Source organism: Nycticebus coucang, chromosome 4 (genome assembly GCF_027406575.1).
Source record: "Nycticebus coucang isolate mNycCou1 chromosome 4, mNycCou1.pri, whole genome shotgun sequence".
NCBI classification, from domain to species: Eukaryota; Metazoa; Chordata; class Mammalia; order Primates; family Lorisidae; genus Nycticebus; species Nycticebus coucang.
The window spans coordinates 99,856,918-99,875,459 of NC_069783.1; the positions used below are offsets into that span (position 1 = coordinate 99,856,918).

The window sequence follows — 18,542 nt, forward strand, 5'->3', positions numbered from 1 at the left end:
TTCTGTTCTTCAAAAGATGCCATAAAGAATGTGAAAAGAGACTCAGTGCCTGTAGCTCAGTGAGTAGGGCGCCAGCCACATACACCAAAGCTGGAGGGGTCGAGCCTGACCCAGGCCTGCTAAACAACAATGACAATTGCAACCAAAAATAGCCGGGCATTGTGGCAGGTGCCTGTAGTCTCAGCTACTTGGGAGGCTGAGGCACAGAATCGTTTAAGCCCAAGAGTTTGAGGTTGCTGTGAGCTGTGATGTTACAGCACTCTACCCAGGGTGGCATAGTGAGACTCTGTCTCAAAAAAAAAAAAAAGAATGTGAAAAGAGGCCTCTCTGCCTATTGGCCCTGCCAATGGAGGCCTGTTTGCCTTCTATGGCAAATACATCTTGCTCTGTAAGCCTGTATCTTGTTCTCTCTCTGTAAACTTACCATTCTCTTCTTCAATAAATTATGTTCTGTTCTTGCCTTAAAAAAAAAAAAAACAGAATGCAGAAAGATAGATAGGCAAAAGCCAGGGGGTCTGGGGAAAAGACACTGATATCACACATCTGACGTCTGGATGACTGGGGAACGCCCACAGCAGGAGAATCAATAATCTAACAGAAGAGTGGGCAAAATACACACACAGGCTTTTCCCTGAAGAGGAAACATGAATGTCTAGTAAAAAGAAAACCAGATTAATCACCTGGAATTTGCAAATTATAAGTACAATGAGAATTCATTTGATATCCATTAAATTGACAAAATGTTTGAAATCTGGTAACATCGAGTGCTCATAAACACATGGTACAATGAAAATGCTCTACCCTGCCAGGGGAAGGTTCTAAACTGGTAAAAACATGTCAGCAGTATCTAGGAAGCCCCTGACATGACTGAGGAAGCCCAGGATTCTACTTCTAGGTGTGTACCCTATGGAATTTACTTTGTGTTCACCAGAACATAAGCAAGAAAGTTCGTCCTTTTTGAGCTACGGGAACACTTCCAGTACCTTCCACAAGAGAATGAACTACAGCTACCTACAAGGATGAATTGCAAGGGAGTCTTAAAGGAAGGATAAATATAACTCCTAGGAAGATGAGGCTGGGAAGGGGCATATGCTAAGGTACTACAATGTTTTATTTCTTACCTTAATGCTGTTTTATTATTATTACTAGTAGTAGTAGTAGTAGTAGTAGTAGTAGTAGTAGTATTTGAGACAGAGCGTCAAGCTGTCACCCTGGGTAGAGTGCCATGACATCATAGTTCACAGCAACCTCAAACTCCTGAGCTCAAGAGATTCTCCTGCCTCTGCCTCCCAAGCAGCTGGGACTACCTGCACCTGCCACAATGCCCAGCTATTTTTTTGGTTGCAGCCATCATTATTGTTTGGCAGGCCCAGGCTGGATTCGAACCCACCAGCTCAGGTGTATGTAGCTGGTGCGTTAGCCACTTGAGCCACTAGCGCCGAGCCATGCTTTATTATTATTTTCTACCTCTTATAAATATCCTTTTATAGGTATTAAATATTAATTTTTTAAAATATATGTTTATATATAAAATTCTACTCATTTTCTCACATCCACTTACCCTGGAAATAGAGGGGGGAAAAAATCTCAGTTTAAACTTCGCAGAATTCACAAACATCATGTCCTCATTTAAAATTTCATTGCATGGAAACCTATTTATCACACAAGTAAGTCATTTAGTTATATTTCTTTTTATCTAAATTAATTTACTTTGTATCCATATTTAATGGCCATTTCTCAGAATATCTAAGTCCGATTTGGGTGCATCCTACCAGTTACTTTTCATAAATATCCCCTAGATATTAGAAGACGAAGGAGAAGGCTGGCCTGCAGCACACTGCTCAAGAGGGTGAAGACCCTGCCCTGTGGGGCATCTGTACTTTCTGGAATGGCAGCTTCCAACAGGCTGGCCTCTTATCTCCTTCAACTTCCAGGGCCACACAAGTATCTCCACTTTTATTTTTCAACCATTGCAAGACTAGTTTTACTAACTGCCTCACTCTCCTTTTCACTTCCTCTACACTAATCTCACCAAGGTTAAACCTCGTAAAAAAAAAAGTCAAAGCGCAAACACTAAGCATGAATTAAGAGCAATTTTTTTAGTAGATAAGACTATTTATTTAGACGCAGAAAGAGGCTTGCAGATTCAACACTACAAGACTTTAACACATATGTAATATGTAAACTTTTACAACTCCTAATCTGAGACAGAAATACATAAACATAAATAAATATATAAATGTAGTGTATTTACGTAGAATAAATATATTCTACTAAAAGAATCCTATGACAAAGCGACATTTATGAGGATAAACTCTTTATTAGTAATTCAGTAATTATTCTTGAACCAAAGAACGACATTCTGTTATCTGCAAGAATGGCCTATTATGTGCAAACAATGTGTACATAATACAAGAGCCAACTTTAAGATCAGCTTGAGGTCCTTTGTGTCTGCAAAAAAATCTCACATTTTAGAATTAGTTCACAAAGTTTAAATAAAACAAACTCTTCAGAGCCCTATGCAGCTGTGTACCAGAACTTCATCACTTCCGGGGAGAAAAAGACCCTCCAAAAGCTTACCAATGCTTCTTACAACCCTACAACAGAAGGCACTTTTCCTATGAACAAGCTAAAAATTAATTCTTCATCTAATATTGAAAAGCACACTCTACCTAAAGTTAGATTTCTATTTTCTCATTTTACAGTAAGAATGTTTGTTTGTTTTGAAACAAAAAACATGATGTTTGTGAATTCTGCCAAGTTTAACATTGTTTGTTTTTTAGTCTATGACAATCCACCCTAAGCAAATAGGGATCATAGGGTCATTCTAGCATTTGAACCAAAGCCAGGCAGGCCAGATGTGAAGCCAATGCCTGAAGGTGGGCAGGAATGTGGACCACACACCTGAAATATCATGTCATTACCTTCTTTACTCCCAGGGGCAGCTGTGCCCCGCCTAAAAGATAAACCTCAGACTCAGTTAAAATGCAAAGTCCTTAAAATTCTAACCTCATCCAAACTTCTATTAACCTATTCATATTAGTCTATAATATCCATCGCTTGTTTGATAAGCTACCACACCACACATGCATTAATAAAGCTGTAATGTCTTGGGGGACAAGGCCAGCCTCAGCACGGTGTCGGAGAACTAAAGGACGCCCACAGACTCCCACACTCCCTCCACTGACTGGCTCATCACAAGGATTCCAGCTTTAGGCATAAATATTAGTTCTTTCCTGGCATTTTTCTGAGAGTTACAATTTTTCTATAAATACATGACTTTTTTTTTTAATTTAACATAATTTAATCTCTCTTTTTTTTTTTTTTTTTTTTTTTGCTGTTTTGGCTGGGGCTGGGTTTGAACCCGCCACCTCCGGCATATGGGGCCAGCGCCCTACTCCTTTTAGCCACAGGCGCCACCTACAATGACTTTCTTAAAGTTTCTATTTTGCCATTTTAATAAAGAACTTTCCTTTTATAGAAAAAAAAATTTTTCCTAAGAAGCAGCCTTTCTATTAACATGGATAAACATTTACTAAGATCTTGAATCTGTAGACAGATACCAGTACCTGTTACAGGGGAAAATCTTTGAGAAAATGGAATAGTGTCACACACTGCATAATGACATTTTGGCCAAACAACAGATGGCATACACATATACAATGGTGGTCACATAAGACAACAGCGAGGCTGAAAACTTTCTACGCCCTAGTGAAGTCACAGCCATTGTAATATTGTAGAACAGCGCATTATTCACTGCATGGCCATCATATAAAAGTCTAACACATACAATTATGTACAGCACATAATGTTTGATAATGATGATAAACGACTACATTACACCACACTTTTTAATCATTAGAGTATACTCCTACTTCCAGAAAAAAATATATAAATATAAATAAATATATAAATGCAGTGTATTTATGTATAATAAATATATTCTGCTAAAATAACCCTAGGACAAAGTGACAATTATGAGGATGAACTCTTCATTAGTAATTCAGTAATTATTCTTGAACCAAAGAATGACATTCTGTTACCTGTTATATAACAGGTCCTTCAGGAGGCATCCAGGAGGAGGCACCGTTATCACAGGGGATGACAGCTCCAGGCCTGTTAGTGCCAGCGAAGACCTTCTAGGGGGACCAGGTGTGGAGGCAGAAGGCAGTGACACTGGTGACTGACCTTGTGCCGGCCTTGGCTAATGCATGTGTTCATGTCTTAGTGTTTAACAAAAAAATCTAAAAGTAAAAATAGAAAAAACTTAAATAGAAAAAGACTTATAGACTAAGGATATAAAGAAATAAAAATATCTTCATATAGCTGTACAATGTGTTTGTGTCTTAAGTATTATTACACACAAAGCAGTCAAAAAGTTTTGAAAACTTTAAAAATTTATTAAAAAAACAGTTATGGTAAGCTATGGTTAATTTATTATTGAAGAAAATTTTTTTTACAAATTTGGTATAGTTTAGGTACACAGTATGTATAAAGTCTACATCTGTGTGTAGTAACGTCCTTGGTCTTCACAGTCACTCAGCACTCACTCGCTGACTCACCCAAAGCAAGTCCTGTCCTGCAAGCTCCATGCATGCTAATTGCCCTCCAGAAGTGAGGGCACCTTATCTGTTATCCTTCAGGGGTATACAACCTTTTCTGTTCTGCCACACATTGACAAAATAAGAGTTGTTTGGGGCCACACATTAAATACACAAACACTAACAAAAGCTGATGAGCCAAAGCAAAGGTCTGTGCATACTTTTTGCAATATCTGCCATCACAGATAAGCAAAACAGTTCTTGAATAATCTGCATGCAGCCCATGGGTCACAGGTTGGACACCCCTGTGCCACATTTTTACTGTACCTTTTCTATGTTCAAATATGCTCAGACAATACAAATACCTAGTATCGTGTGAAAATTGCCTACAGTATTTCGTACAATAACATGTTTTACGGGTTTGTGGTCTCCGAGCAATGCCATACAGCCTAGATGTGTGGTAGGCTGTACCATCTACGTTTGTTTAAGCACACTCTGTGACATGTGCATAACAACAGAATAGTATAACTACACACTTCTTAAAAGGTATCTTCATGACTACACATCATATATTAGCTCCAAAAAGCTAAGTCGTAAGGGAATTAACAAAAGTTGCCATACATCCTAGGAGCTGTAGAGGGCTGGTGAGTACAAGACCTGACACGCATCACGATTTGCAGCTCCGTGTCCACTACTTGTGGTGCTGGTGCCATCTAATCAGGAGCAAAAGCTAAATTGCAGGGGACACAGCAGAGAGCAAACCATGGTGGCCAGGAGGAAGGTGTGGGAAAGAGTTGACGTACAATTCAGCAGAACACCTTGCCTTACTCCCTGGGCTGTCTGAGGTTGGTCCTGAGATGCTGAAGGCAGGAAGACTTAGAAGTACACACACAGGCCAGTTTGCTCATGGCCCCAGTGACAGTGGCTAACCTGATGGCCTCAGTGGGGCAGGGGTGCACGCTGGCGCTCTGCCAGCTTGCTAAAGCAGAAGTAGTGTGGACATCAGCTACTGAGGGGTCTGCTGCCCTTTGTCTGCCCTCTGCCACACCCTGAGACTCAGGGCAAACTCTGACCTCCTGTCTTCCCTGGCACAGGCACCAACCCCACACTCATCCTTCCTCTCCTGGCCACTAACGTCATGGGTAACAAGTAGGACAGGTAGGTAATAAGACTGAATTCCTTTTTGGGGGTGCCTGGGAACCTCCATGTCCTATGTTACATTCCTGACATACTGATTGAATGAAGAACCAAGCCTCAAAATTCATATTGGGTGGGAAGAGGCAAACTTTGCTAATGAAACCCTCCTGTTGCAAACTACCTTCCGATTCACTCTTTGTGCTCAATTAGCGAAATAAAATGTTACGGGTGCCCTTTCCTATATAATAAAGCACTCAATACCTCCAACTCCCATGGGGGCTTCAGCAGCCTTCCTGACAACCACAGTCAGTCCACAGAAGCAACATTTAATAAAACCATATTGGTGTCTCAGAACTTTAAGTCGTACCTAAAAGACACATTTTGGTAGTTTTATCGGTTGATGCTCTCTTCTTGTAATAGAAATTAACTAATTATAACTACAATGGGCATCATCTCAAGATCAAGAAAAATACGAATTATCTTAGTGACCACCCAAAAGTCAAATGATGTTTCACATGACTTTAAGGCTCACTGGTCACACACATAAATTTTTTTTTTTTTCATGAAAAGAAAGCTTCGAATTTTTGCTGGCTTTCCCAGAAAAAAAAATTCTCTCCAAGTCCTCAAGGTAATAACAGGGTAATTAGGGGATGGGAGCCTGTGGAAACAAAACAGAAATATGATCAAGAATGAGGACATTTTGGGGAAGGAGAACTGCTTACTGGACTTGGAGGCCAGTGTATTTCCTGAGGACAGCAGAGCCATTCACGACCCAGAGCTGCTGCATCAGAGTTGCTCCTGCTGCCTTTGGGGATTGGGAGGACAGGCCATGTAATGCATCCCAGCGTTGTTAAGTTACAAAGTCATCGCAGTATGTCACCTGTGGTATTCTTGCCAAAAATACACCTCCTAACCCAAACCATGACACCACACAAACCCAAACCAAGAGACATTCTACAAAATCCCTGACATGCTTCAAAAGCGTTAAGGTCATGAAAAAACAGGAAACACTGAGGAACTGCCACAGATTTGAGGCCAAAGACATGTGACACCTAAATGCAATTCGAGGAAACTGGATCAGAAAAAAAAATCGTGTAAGAGAAAAAAGATATTGGTGGAAAACCTGGTGAAATCCAAACACTGAGTGCAGTTTGGTTAATAGCACTGTACTAACATTACTTTATTCATTTTAATTTTGTACTATGATTATATGTTAACAAAAAGGGAAGCTGGGTAAAGGGTGTTCTTGAACTCTACTGTTTTTCAACTCTTCAGTAAGCCCAAATTAACTTCAAAGTTAAAATTAAAATGTATTTTAATGTTTTATTGGATAATTACCTTGAGTAATCAAAAAAGATGAGAAAGACCTGGAGATGTCCTTCTCTAACAGAAAAGGAGATGGTCAGAATGACTGGAACATCACAAAGCAAAGGGGCTAAGGTGCAACTCAACTCCCAGCGGGCTAACAGATGGCTCTTAGAGCAATTTTATGATCCTTCACACTGAGTCATTTTGGGAGGTGATTTTTCTCCCATTTAGTATTCTAGGTTAAAATTACAGGTATGAATACCTATAAATTAAGTTTTTCCTCCTAAAAATGCATTTCTAAGAGGAGAATTTGGGGCTTTTGCTCACTTGAAATATTCTCATATTCTCCCTAATATTCTCTAGAGCTCAGAGGGGACTGGGATGAAGGTGAGCTGACTCTTGCTGCTTGTAGAACTGGACAGAACGTGAGCTCTGGGAGAAGCAGGCAGGGCAGAGGCTCTGACGGGGATGCTCAGGTAGGGAGGAGTGGAGTCCCTCCATAAGGACCAAGGTAAGCATGGGTGTAGTGCACAGCTGATGTGCCCAATAATCAATCTGGGAATCCTGAGTTCCTGTCATGGCTTGGCCATTTCCAGATGATCTGGGGCAAGTCACCTAGAGCCTCTGGGCTCCTCCGTAAAATAGGAATTTGGCCTGGGAAATATTCTCTTCTATACTATTCTCCAGCTACTTCTGGGCAAAGAGGGACGAAATGAAGTTCTAAAACAGTGGAATAACCATGGCTTTAAGTGGCGAGCTGGGATTCAACCCAAGCAGGCAGCTCCAGGACACATGCCCTTAACTAGATGCCACACTGGCTACAGGGACAAAGGCTGGACGCAGGCCTGGGCAATGCCCCGACCATGTCCTTATGAGAGCTGAAGCCCTGGTTTTGGTCAGACACTGGGCACTTGATATATGATGTCCTTTCATTGTCACAGTGACTCTGAGAGGTAGATGTTATTATGGAGACAGAGGGATGGTCTGTGGCTTGCTCAAGGTAACATGGCTGCAAGGTGATGGAACAGGGCTTTGACCCCAGTTTCTGTTTCTGACTCCAAGGCCATATTATTCCCACTAAGTGTGATTTCAGATCCTCTCTTGGAATTCAGCCCTCCTGGACAAAGCAGCAACACGAGCATGAGGCCACTGTGGTGCTTTAAGATGACCACCCTGCTGCCAGCTCCTCCTGAGGGGATCCTGTCGTCACCAGGCCCTTGCTTCCCCACTGTGAGTCAATAAGAGGAATCTTGTTATTTTACCTGCTCTGCTGAAATTCAGATACAGAATTGTATGTTTAACCCATTTCTCCACTAACCTAGTAATCCTATCAAAACAGGAGACAGGTCTACATGACATAACTGTTCTTCCTGTTGACTCCATGTTCTCCAAGTCCCTGGGCTATCTACTGAGTGATGCTGTCTTGAAATTTGCCAGGAATCAACAAATTTACTGTTTGTATCAAAGACAACTTTCTCCCTTTTTGAAAATTAACAACCATGTCATGTTATCTTTTGCACTCACAGGACAGCGATAGCAAAAGACTAGTTAGAGCACAATGAACCTGTTCAAATGGCCTGTAAGAGTATCTAAAAAAAGAACAAGAAAAAGGACAGCTAAGGTCTAATGCCTAACTTGTCACCTTACTACTATCCTGGTGTATACCTATACTTAACTATTCATAGTTGGTAACCTTTTCCTGGGCAATACTAATCAAAATTATTTAAATACATATAGATATACAGATGTACACACAAAAAAAGTGTATACATCCATTACATACTCTATATAATACATAGTAGAACCTCTGTAAGTTGACCGCCAAGGGACTGTAACAAACTGGTCAACATAAGAAACTTCCATGCAGTATATGTGGTGCATGTCCAGTCTATGGAAATTAGGTCAATGTAGGGGGGTAGTCAACTATGGAGGTCCTACTGTATATGGTGTATGTATATATATATATATGTATGCTTATAGAGGGTACGTATACATAATATACATCCTATAAAAGTCACATCAACAGTTAAAACTTTATAAGGAATTTGGGAAGGGAAAGGACAGGTGGGAAAGTGGAGAATGAGAATACGGCATTTATTTCATAACATTTCCTCAATACTGAACCTTCAAACAGACACAAAGAACTATCAGCTGCCTACAGGACTCCACAGTGATCAGCTGTCCTCTTTTACATACATTATTTTTCTTAAATCTTTAATGTACTCAAATCTTTAATGTACTCAATACTTAATGTACTCAAATCTTTAATGTTCCTGACTATCAAGGAACAATCTTGATGTCCAATCATCTGCAAGATGTCATAATTTATTTTTCATGAAGCACTCAATCTCAACCCCACGTTAAGCTGTTAGCAGTACTTCTAAATTCACTTGGTAGCTATGGTTTTTTTTTTTTTTTTGCCACCGGGATGAATTAAAGTATGGGCCAAATTATTCCACATTACCCAAACACCTGGCTGCCAGAAATGATTATTTTAATGTATTTCTAATGAGGACTGGATTCAGCCCAAGATAAAGGCACTTAACCCATTAAGTAAAATTTCCTGGAGTTTTCTTTAAAGATCACAAATTTTTAATATCAACATGAAGGAATAAACCATAATAACTTCATTTGTTTCTTCTTAACAGAAAGGATAACTGCAAAGCAGGCCTAAAAAAATATAGCATTTTTAAATAGGGAGCTATATGCTTTTAAATGCCTCACTGGAGCGGGCTAAATGAAGAATAGGCTCCTTACAAATTCCTGCCTGTGGAAGATTTAGGGTGGGGCTGAATCCATCCCAGGAAGCTACAGTGGTGAACAAGCTCTGACCTCAACCCTAGGACCAAAGGATGCCACTCACAATCATGAGTGGGAGAGAAATGGCAGAGTGAATGAAGGCTATGAGTACTACTCCCACAACACCTCTCACCCAGTTTGATTACAGAATACATACCTTGATACGTACAGCAAATCAGAATTCAGAATCCACAGCACGTCTAACTGCAGAGCAACACATTCACTGGATTAACAATTAACTCAGAGCATAAAACCCTAGATTTTCAGAGCTGAGGGGGAGCTGCCCTACATACTCATTGATATTTATTAACAATAATTTATTGATCACCCACTGAATGCCAGGTCCTGTGTCAAATGCATTCCAGGCAAGATTTCTTATTAGAATTCATGTACCTTTTTCTAATATTATCCCTGTTTTGATTGAGGAAGCAAAATTCAGAATGTCTTGCAAATTGCCCAAGGAAGTCACAGGAAGTGGCAAGGAAGGATATGAACCCACAGCCCCACATTCATGACCACCATAGAGTGCTGTTTCCCTGGACTTGGGAAAGGGTAGTTGTGACAGGTTTCAGCAGATTCTAGTCAATGGTCTTTCTAACACCCCAGACTCTAGACTGCATTTCACCAATATACCAGAGGCTGCTGCAATGACTGTTGAGGCTGTGTGGCTGGCAGAAATGAAAGGAAAAAGAAAAGGAAGCAGCTGGCCAAATGTTCCTTCCTATCTGACCATGAATATGCAAGCCTTCAGTTGTCTGCCAGGTTCCAACAGACCAACAGAGAGAAGAAGCATGCCCACAACAAGGGACAGTGAGCATCACAGCCCCTCCAATACTTTAGTTGGTTCTGACTCCAGGCAAACCAGCTCTCAACATAGTAGAATCCTTGCACTCCTTCTCAATGTCTTAACCTGCACCCACAACCATGGCCACAACTTCCTTTCTTCTTGATAGACCATGCACTCATGAAACACAAGCACTTCATCAGTGATTAGATTCCAATACAGTCCATTTTCATAAAGATGCACTGTGTTATCCATAATCCCCCACTTCCTGCAGTCAAGTAGGGCCCAGACAACCTGGGGGAAGCTTGCTGAGGATCGCCCAACAGCCCTTCCATGGAAGCAATGAGCAGGTGCAGACAAGTGGACAGCTTCAGTCTTTAAAGTCATCCAAACATAACACAGGGAAGCAAGCAAACCAATTTCCACCTGCACCTTCAGTAAGCACTGGAAAGGAAAAATCCCTTGGCGGTGGCAGCTTGCAACCCTTGACCTGCTGTCAAAAACAGGGGTCAGAAACTCCTGCACAGGCCTCTTCCTTCCTCCCAGACAAACGACTGCCTAGTGACAGGGTGACAATTCAGGCCTGAGTGTGATGTGAATTTGAGGTCTCAAATGCAAAGAGCTTGGGGAAACCTCACTTACAGAGCCCAGACCGCTCCATTCTGGGGGGAGGAGGGGCGCAAGGAGCCCCGAACTGAAGCTTTCTGGGTCACGTCCCCAGAAAACCCAAATCGAGGATGAGGTCTCCGATCTTCCCCTGCCCTGAACACACACACACTCTCACACATCACAACATACACACTCTCACACACCGCCCCACCCCACACAACGTGAACACTTACTTGCTCCCCCCAGCAAGCAAGCAGGCCGGCGCCCACGATGTGTACCTGCCTTCAAGTCGCGCCCGCACACCTGTACAGACACTTGCCCTGCCCCCCGCCTTCCTGCCCCCACTACACCTGCCCCAGCGCACACGCACTGGCTCGCCCCTCCGCCGGCCCTGCCGCCTGCCTCACGCTCTCCAGTCACCCGGTCCGTGCCCCGCGCCCCGCGCCCCGCCAGGCCACCGCCTCGGCACTCACCGGCGCCCGCGCCCGCCGTCCCGCGCCGCCCCGCGGCCTGGGGCCCCGCCGCCCCGCTCCGGCCCGCGGCTCCTGGGCTGGCCCGGCCCCGCCGTCGCCGCTTCCCGTCACGTGGGGCGGCCGCCCGGCGCCGGCGAGGGCGGGAGCGCGACCGTCCCCGCGCCGCCCGCCGGCCTGTTGGCCCTGCCCGCCCCGCGCCGGGCCCGGGTCGAGGCGGACCCGCTCTGGGTCCCAGGGCTGTCCTCTGTGCACCGAGGCCCCAACAGGGCCTGCCTCGCCGGGCGGCCCGGGGGTGCGAGGCGCTCATTCGGGCAAAACCCCGGGAACGCCGCCCGGCCCCGGCGAGCGCCGCGGGGTTAAGGTACCTAGTCCTTTCTGGCGGCCCGGGCGCTGGTCAGGGCAGGCGCTCGGGCGGTACCTGCGGAATGAATGAATGAGCGGATCCTGAGGAACGCCGGGCCCCGCTGCCACCGGACAGCGAGGGTTCCGGGCGCTCCAGGTGGAGCTGAGCCGGCCGCGGGGAAGGAACAGCCCATCCCCCAGGTCACCCCGCTCGCCTCCGGCCGGGGCACTGAACGGGGTCGAGGGCGGGAATGCATTTGCACCCTGCTCTCATTTAAGGAGGGAGTCCTGGGACTGTTTCACCCGCTCCTTTTAGGAAAGTCCGTCAATAGCTATTACTTTGGGTCGAGACACATTGAAGAACCAAAAGTTATCATGAATCCAGGAACCCCTCTTCCATATATAGTCAAAATCCAATTCACGATCAAAGAATTGGAAAGCCCCCTCCAGAGTTGGCAGTCCTCAATTATTAGTAAAGTAAAGCCAAGTGTTACCAATGATTTGCACTGACTTTAGAACGGGCTAGGGGCCTTTGGCCTCAGCTTTCTTCCAGCCAACCTCAGAATTGTAAAAAAAAGATGTCATCCCAAACTTGAAGGCAAATACCGACTCTGCTCCGTGGTCTTCTATTTCCACGATGTTAAAAAAAAAAAAAATAGGCCAAAACAAGTTAAAGAACTATCAAGAATCAATCTTCGGAGGCACAAAGTCTGTTTGAGCCCAGGAATTTCAGACCAGCCTGAGCAACATAGCAGACCTCAAGGAGTAGAGTGCCAGACCCATATACCAGAAGTGGTGGGTTCAAACCCGGCCCTGACCAAACTGCAAAACAAAACAAAACAAAAAACTTTAAAATTAGCAAGTCATGGTGGCGCCCAGCCTTCGTCCCAGCTACTGGGGAGGCAGAGGCAGAAAGATCACTTAAGTCCCAGGAGTTTGAGGCTGCAGTGAGCAATGATGGCAAGCCAGCGTGTGGGTTCCCACGACAGAGATCCTGTCTCAAAAAACAAAACAAATAGCAACAAAAAAGAACGGCCGGCAAGTTCTTTGCCCTTTTCCCTAGTGTGATTTCATGGTTACACTTATGTCCCACCCCCAGAAAGTGCTTCAGCTGGGCCTTGGTGTCACTGGCTCAGTCTCCAGGTAGGGGACCTGTTTTCCAGCAGGGCAGAGCTCCAACTAGCAACTGAGCTGCAAAGGCAAACAGTAGCCAGTGGGGGGACTTGGAGTGGGAGGACGGACAGCCCCAGAGGAAATCCAGTCTCATTTTACCCAGTTGAGAATCCACATTTTTGCTTTTCTATTTTAGTGTTCTACAACACAACAGTACAGAGAGCTGCACAAGACTAGTTGCTAAGTGCTTTATGGTGTTGATCTCATATATGCCTTCCATACCTTGAAGACCAAGGGTAACTTAATTCTCGATTTTACAGATGAGTTGACTGAGGACGAGGTAATGACTTGTCCCAAATCCCATGCAAATGAGAAACACAATTCAGAGAATTCAGAATTCAACAACACAGTGATTTTTTTATTATCAAATTAGGTTCTATTGATTGAACAGTTTATGGAACAACCTTTGTGTTCCACTCTAGATGATCTAAGAGTGAAAATGTATACTAGCAAAAAAGCGATTTAAAAAATTTAAATTATTTTAAATAATTTTTATAAAATATTTTAATATTTTAAATAATTCTTTATGAGAAGATTTACCTTAAGATTTTTACAATGGCAAGGTTTACATGTGCATGTTATTCCATCTATAAATGTCTGCTCTTTGTGAAACTTGCAGAGAAGTCTAAGTCTTAAGTGACAGGACCTATATGTAAATGCCTGCACTAAAAAAATGTGTAAATTTCTGCATGGGTTAATTCTAAATTTCTTTTTTTTTTTTTTTTTTTTCTTTTGGCCGGGGCTGGGTTTGAACCCGCCACCTCCGGCATATGGGACCGGCGCCCTACTCCTTGAGCCACAGGCACCGCCAATTCTAAATTTCTTGTGTTGTTTCTACTATGTTTAAGAAGACCTATCAAAGTCCTATGGTTTTCAAAGGCATTAAACTTTGAAATTTCAACTTATTATATATTAAATATCCCTTGGGAGGCCAGGGCTTACGCCCGTAAACCTAACACTCAGGAGGCCAAGGAAGGTAGATTGCTTGAGCTCAGGAGTTCAAGACCAGCCTCAGCAACAGCCAGACCCTGGTTCTAATACAAACTAGCCAGGCATTGTGGAGGGTGCCTATAGTTCCAGCCATTTGGGAGGCTGAGGCAAGAGGATAGTTTGAGCCCAAGAGTTTGAGGTTGCTATGAGCTATGACACCACAGCACTCTACTGAGGGCAAGAAAGTAAGACTCTGTCTAATAATAATAATGATAAATGTGCTGCAAAGGTTTGGTGACAGTGGAGCTAAATTAGGAAGTATCTGAGGATTGGGAAAATTTTATTCATTTGAATTCATTCAGCACACACAATATTCTTGCCCTATGTGGTAGGCATTGTGCTGGGGGCTGAGACTCCAAAGATGAAAGAAGTGACCTATGAGTGCTATCATTTGAATATTTGGGTCCTTGGCAAAATTCATATGTTAAAACTTAATCCTCAGAGTGATGCTATGTGAAAGAGGGCCTTTTAGTAGGTGATGAGGTCATGAGGATGAGGATGGAGCCCTCAGGAATAGGATTAGGGCCCTAATAAAAAAGCCCAAGGGAGGCTGTTTGCCCCTTGCACCATGTGAAGAGCCAGCTACAATGTACCACCTATTACAAATGAGCCCTCACGAGTCACTGAATCTACCGATACCTTGATCTTGGACTTCCCAGCATCTAGGCCCATGAAAAATAAGCTTCTGTTGTTGATAAGCAACCGAGTCTATGGCATTTTGTTACATCAGCCTGAAATAACCAAGTCAATGGGTTTACGTGAAAGCTAGCAGTTTAAATGCATCTTCACTATTATCTGATTATAAAAAGAATAGGAAATAACAATTTAAAAAAAGCAATTATCTTCTAAATAGCTAAAAATACAGGTCTAAAATGCAAAGTGTTAAACAGTTATCTTCATTTTGAGGCTCCTTAAGTATATTTATACTCAGGTATATTTCTAACAATTGATATAATATATGTGACATATTTTAAATATTACACAAGAATTAGCACCCCAAATCCTCAGCATATATTTTATTCATAATATATTCATTCCACAAACATTTACTGAGCACCTACTAAGCACAAGCACCGTGTATGCTAGTGACTAGGTGAGAGAGTCAAAGGAAATGTATTGACCCTGCCCTAGAGGAACTTACCACCTAGTGAGGTTATAATGCCAGGCAAGGCAATGTTTGCTAGTTCCCCCAGCTTTGTCCTTGACAACTATAGCCACTAAATAAAAATGTTAATGAATAAAATCTCACAATCTTTGAGTAAAGTGAGACTCTTCATAATACTTAGCTTAAAATGATGAGTACCTTATGGTTACTATGTAATGCTCACAGATAATACTGTAGTAGGAATGAGTTTCAGTTTACAAACTAAAATATGTGACAAATAGAATTTTTTTTTGTGTAACTGAGACTCATTTCTACTTAATGCCTCCATTTAGCTGCAGTGACAATAATCTTATCAACGGGAACCTTTCTCCCTTCCCCCAGAACTAAATCCAGACTGGGATGATTTCCAAGATGCCAAGATGAGGGCTGGGATGTCAGGTCTTTGAGTCACTGATTCCCACAGAAATTCTGAAATACTCTTTGTCCACTCTGGTCAGTTTTCAGTGTTTTGGTTTGGAGTTTGAGGGTTGGGGATGTCTATGGCTTCCTTTGTATGCAGTGGCAGAAATCTCTATGAAGTAGCCTCTCTGCTTGGACCTATTTGAAACATCACCCCAGAATTTGTTAGAAATGCAAATTTAAGGGCCGCCCCATCAACCTCCTAAGTCAGAAACTCTGACTAAAATGAGAACAGACTGCAAATTCTCCAAGGCTCCATTCCACATTCTGCCCTGGAAGGAGTAGGCAGGGACAGCATATGAATCTCATTCTAGTTCCTCCTCTCTTTATCTCGATTTTTGTTGTTGTTATCTCAGGGGACACTCCTTCTATCCTGAGATAAATGCATCAGATGCACCTAAAATAATATAAATAAAACAGACTTAGTTTTAAGCCAGGAGGTAGTGTTAGTTTTAAAATGGGAAGTACTAGGAGGAAAGAAAAGATAGATCTTACCTGATACAAAACATTTTTGCATATGAAGAGCTTGAGGCTTCAGGTTATTGGTTCAGAAAATCACAGGGAGAAAGCACAGCAAGCACCTGTAATCACATTTTCAGACTGTTAAACTCAAGTTTTATTTCCCCTTGCAACACCATCCTGCCACCTGTCTCCTTTGATGATAATCAATCGACAACAAATCTCCAGGTAGAGAAAAGAGGCATTTTACATACTTTAATTGCAATCCTCCCAATACTGGCATTGTCATTTCCATGTCAGGGATGCAGAAGCTACAGCTGGAGGAGAAACAGCATTATGTCCTAGGTGATTACAGGGGCCAGGGTTCTAACCCATCTCTGGGCCACTCCAAAGCCTGCCCCTTCTCCCCTTCTCCACTGTCTCCTATGACCAAAAACTTTCTAGAAACTATTGGCTCTTAAGCACTTAACTCTGCACCAATTATGTTCTATAATCTCTGCTCTTCAGATCATTCCTTACAGACAATGTTAACACAGCATTCCCCTGGTGAGGGGACTGAGGCTGAGAAACTAACTCATCCCAGGGCATGTTGCAGCAGAATAAAATTTGAACTAGGTCTGGTTTCAAGCCCAGGATCCTTTCAAAGTAGATGCTTTTGACACTAAAACAATGTGCCTCCCAGTGAAGGAGATGGGGATAATAACAATCACACTAATTTCACTACTGTTATAAAATCAAATCACATTTTGAATATGGAATATTAATATTATGAAGCTAATATACTTAACTCCAACTTAGAACATTCAAATAGTTGGTATCAACTCAGTTTTAAGACTGTTCATGGCCAGGCATGGTAGCTCAGACCTGTAACCTAACACTCTCAGAGGCCAAGGCCGGTGGATTGCCTGAGCTCATGGTTTACAGACCATCTCTAAAAATAGCCAGATGTTGTGGCCAGCACTTGTAGTCCCAGCTACACAGAAGGCTAAGGCAAGAGAATCGCTTGAGCCCAAGACTTTGAGGTTGTTGCGAGCTATGATGCCAGGGCACACTCTACCCAGGGTGACAGAGTGAGATTTTGTCTCAAAAAAAAAGAAAAGACTGTTCAATTTGGGGCAAATCATTTAATCTTTCGGATCAGCTTCCTTGGCACTAAAAGGAAAACTGAGTAAATTTTAAGTTTCCTCTCAGCACTGACATTAATATCTAGACACAACGTATTATGTCTATAAGTGATCATGAATAAAACACAGAACGCCTCTTAGCTTTATCTTGTCTTTTTGATTCAGCAACTCACTTATTTTCTTGTACTCTTTGAAGGTTTTTTTTTGGCCCGGGTTGGGTTTGAACCCGCCACCTCCAGCATATGGGGCTGGCACCCTACTCCTTTGAGCCACAGGTGCCGCCCTCTTTCAAGGTTTATCTTCAGTTATTTGTATTTCTGTACACACTGCAATAATTTCCAACAAAATTATAATTACAGAGGATGCAAACAATAGCACATTCGGAACGTGTCTGCAAGTTTAAGTTTTAAATGTGCAAACTATTTGGAAGTGTATATCTAACCCGTGAATCATGAAAGAGATGGCAGTAGACCATAATTGACACCTACAACAATTTAACTAAAAATGGTTACTTAATTGTAGTTATTAAGAAGTGCAGAGAAAATGTAGTTGAATTTTAGTTTTGCTACTACCTCGCTTTGGGAAAATCATGTCTTCTACACCTCAGTTTGCTCACCTGAAAAACAGGCATTGTAGTAATGTATGCTTTAAAGCTATTCTGAAAAATGAGATAATCCAAGTAAAATGTAGTACCTGGCACAGTAAAATTCTAATAAACGTCTGGCTGTTATTGCTGGCGTTTCACAGCTGGTTATTATTCCTCACTTGTGAGCAGGTTAATTCAGAGTTATTTCAGGGCGCAGGGGTTACCAGGAATTAAAGTCTCTGGCCTTACTGGGCTTACGTTATATGAAAGGGCGATCAAGAGACAAAATATTAAAATAATCGTTAAGAAAAGAAAGTAAGATAATTTCAAACGCCACAAGTGCTATATTTAGAGTAACGTCTATAGACCCCGCGCGCGCGCGCCGGATTCTTTCCCTCAAGGCTGCCCCAGAAATCCCTTTGGCCTCTGCCACTGGACGTCACAGGAGTCGTGAGCAATGGTGGCCAGATCCGCGAACTTCGCTCTTCCCTTTCTTCCTACAAAACTTCACACGCCATTCGTTTCTTCGTCTGACACCCCTTTCTCTTCTCAAGATGCCACGAGCACTTGCCCGCAGGGGCAGGCCCTGATAATGAAGCCAGCACAGAAAGGTGAGGCACACGCGCGGCGCATTCAGAGTGACGACACGCGTC

At 42.7% G+C, this 18,542-nt stretch overlaps 1 protein-coding gene and 1 long non-coding RNA gene across 6 annotated transcripts in view; both read right to left on the reverse strand.

The window, feature by feature from the left end:
• Window positions 1-11,742, reverse strand: part of TGFBRAP1 (transforming growth factor beta receptor associated protein 1) — a 68,086-nt gene extending 56,344 nt beyond the window's left edge. The window contains exons 1-3 of one of the 5 annotated variants that reach the window (XM_053588919.1): window positions 11,652-11,734; window positions 9,943-9,989; window positions 4,044-4,244 (exon numbers count right to left, since the gene is read on the reverse strand). The gene's annotated coding sequence lies outside the window, so the exon portion shown is untranslated. Of the gene's footprint in view, window positions 1-4,043; window positions 4,245-9,942; window positions 9,990-11,651 lie in introns of those variants that run through there. The other 4 variants (XM_053588920.1, XM_053588923.1, XM_053588921.1 and 1 more) reach the window with 4 other exon arrangements.
• Window positions 11,743-14,151: 2,409 nt separating this feature from the next.
• On the reverse strand, window positions 14,152-18,510 carry LOC128583889 (uncharacterized). The gene is made up of 3 exons (XR_008379577.1): window positions 17,920-18,510; window positions 16,216-16,301; window positions 14,152-16,117 (listed from the first exon to the last, which is right to left on the reverse strand). It is a non-coding gene; the product is annotated as an uncharacterized LOC128583889 (long non-coding RNA).
• Window positions 18,511-18,542: the final 32 nt, after the last annotated feature.